Raw genomic sequence first — 2,397 nt, 5'->3', positions numbered from 1 at the left:
CAGTGGGTGGGTGCACCCCTCGTGGTCCTGACTTCCTTGCTCATGTTCTCCCTCCTTCTGCTCCTCATTTAGATCTTAAGAGCTCAGTCCGGTGCTCCTATTTGGGTCTCTGTCTCTATCTCAATCCATTGCCAGATGAAGGTTCTAAGGTGATATGCAAGATATTTATCAGTATGGCTATAGGATAGGATCATTTCAGATTCCCTCTCCTCAGTTGCTCAAGGTACTCGCTGGGGACATCTCCCTGGACACCTGTGAGCCCCTCTAGAGTCAAGTCTCTTGCCAACCCTAAGGTGGCTCCCTTAATTAGGATATATATTTCTCTGCTCCTATGTCCACCCTTCCTTTATCCCAACCATCCCATTCCCCCAAGCTCCCCCAGTCCTCCCCTTCTCACGTTTCTCACCCCAATTCCCCTTAGCCCCAATGCCACCTCACCTCCAAGTTCCCAGTTTTTGCCTGGCAATCTTGTCTACTTCCCATATCCAGGCAGATGAGGTTGTGGAGTAAGGGGCACACTCATCAATTGCTGGTGGGAATGCAAACTTGTGCAACCACTTTGGAAATCAGTATGGCGATTTCTCAGGAAATTCAGGATCAACCTACCCCAAGATCCAGTAATAACACTCTTGGGAATATACCCAAGTGATTCCCTATCATATATAAAGGACATTGAGCATATAATTTGTGATCCTAGAGAAGCTAAATAAGAAGGTGAACCCAACAGGGAATTCTTAAGGAAAGACTGAAGGATATCTTTGAGATCAGGCTATTTTTAACCTAAAATGAATATGCTTTGGTCCGTGTATTAGAATAAATCTAAAACTAAAAAGATTCTAAGAATCAAGAGTTCACAAGGAAATAACAGAACAAGAAAATAGAAAGAGGAAAGAAAACACCCTGCACAGACTTTCATTGCTTTGTTTTAACACAGGGCATCATTAAGCAACCCAGGCTTGCCTTGAGCCCATGAAGTTCCATCCTGCCTCAGCCTCCAAATGCTAGAATTAAAAGCATGCACTTTGCCCAGCACCAGAAATGTTAATGAAACAAAAAGTTTAATTCTCATTTTCCCAGAAACTAAGACCTTACTTAAAGGGATATTTAGTAATTATGATTTAGTGGTGTACTCTGTGTGAATTGTTAAGCAGATCATGTTAGACAGTATGTATAACACCAGCCTGTCATATCACAGGTAAAGAAAATGTCATTCATCATATTCAGGTCACGGAAATGGTAGCATCACACTTAGCATGATGCTCGAATAAGTGTGGGAATTGGGTTGTTGCAGGAAGAAAAGAACAACTTGCTAACCAAGTGTGGTAGTTTATGTCTGTAATTTCAGTGCTTGAGAAACTAAAACAGGAGGATTGTTTCAAGCTACAGTCTAGCTTGTTTCACATAGTGAATTTAAGGCCAGCCTGGGCTACACGATGACATTAAACAAAGAGATGATAATGATAGATAGATAGATAGATAGATAGATAGATAGATAGATAGATGATAGATAGACAGATGATAGATAGACAGATGATAGATAGACAGATGATAGATAGACAGATGATAGATGATAGAATAAATACCATTTTTTTCAAATAATTTTAATAAAATTTACCTTTATAAAACAAATAAAATTTTAATATAATTGAGAAAATGAGTACAAAGCAAATTATCCCAGTCTTAATTTAAGTGAGGTTGCTTTTGTTAATGCAGGTGTGTAGGTGTGTGCATGTACATGCACGCCCAGACACATTTGGCCAGAGGAGGATGTCAGGTACCCTGCTCCGTCACTCTTTCTCATTGCCCTGAGACAAGGCCTCTGACTGAAATTGGAGCTCAGCCAGTACCAGCACACGCCAGCCATCTCTTATCTCCAGCTCCTATGCGCTGTGGATACAGGTGTGGTTAAGTTATATGGTTGCTAGGGACCAGAACTTAGACCTTCAAATCCACTGAGCCATCATCCCAATCCAAGATAAATGTTTAAATCTCTGTTAGAATATGAACTCTAGTTTCTTGAGTTCTTTATATATTTTGGAGATCAGACCTTTGTCTGTTGTGGGGTTGGTGAAGATCTTCTCCCAGTCAGTAGGTTGCCTTTTTGTCTTAGTGAAAGTGTCCTCTGCTTTACAGAAGCTTCTCAGTTTCAGTAGGTCCCATTTATTCAATGATACCCTTAATGTCTGTGCTGCTGGGGTTATACATAGGAAGTGATCTCCTGTGCCCATCTGTTGTAGGGTACTTCCCACTTTCTCTTCTATCAGGTTCAGTGTGTTCAGATTGATATTGTGGTCTTTGATCCATTTGGACTTGAGTTTTGTGAATGGTGATAGATATGGATCTATTTTCATTCTTCTACAGGTTGACATCTAGTTGTGCCAGCACCATTTGTTGAAG

At 40.8% G+C, this 2,397-nt stretch overlaps 1 protein-coding gene across 1 annotated transcript in view; it reads left to right on the top strand.

The window, feature by feature from the left end:
* The window catches only part of Abcb5 (ATP binding cassette subfamily B member 5), a 134,859-nt gene that overhangs the window by 85,170 nt on the left and 47,292 nt on the right, over nucleotides 1–2,397 (top strand).

Source organism: Alexandromys fortis, unplaced genomic scaffold (assembly GCF_014885135.2).
Source record: "Alexandromys fortis isolate MF-2015 unplaced genomic scaffold, M_Fortis_MF-2015_v1.1 scaffold_182, whole genome shotgun sequence".
In the NCBI taxonomy this organism is placed as follows: domain Eukaryota; kingdom Metazoa; phylum Chordata; class Mammalia; order Rodentia; family Cricetidae; genus Alexandromys; species Alexandromys fortis.
Note: the sequence above shows the minus strand (reverse complement) of the source record. Positions and strands in the feature narration are given on the sequence as shown.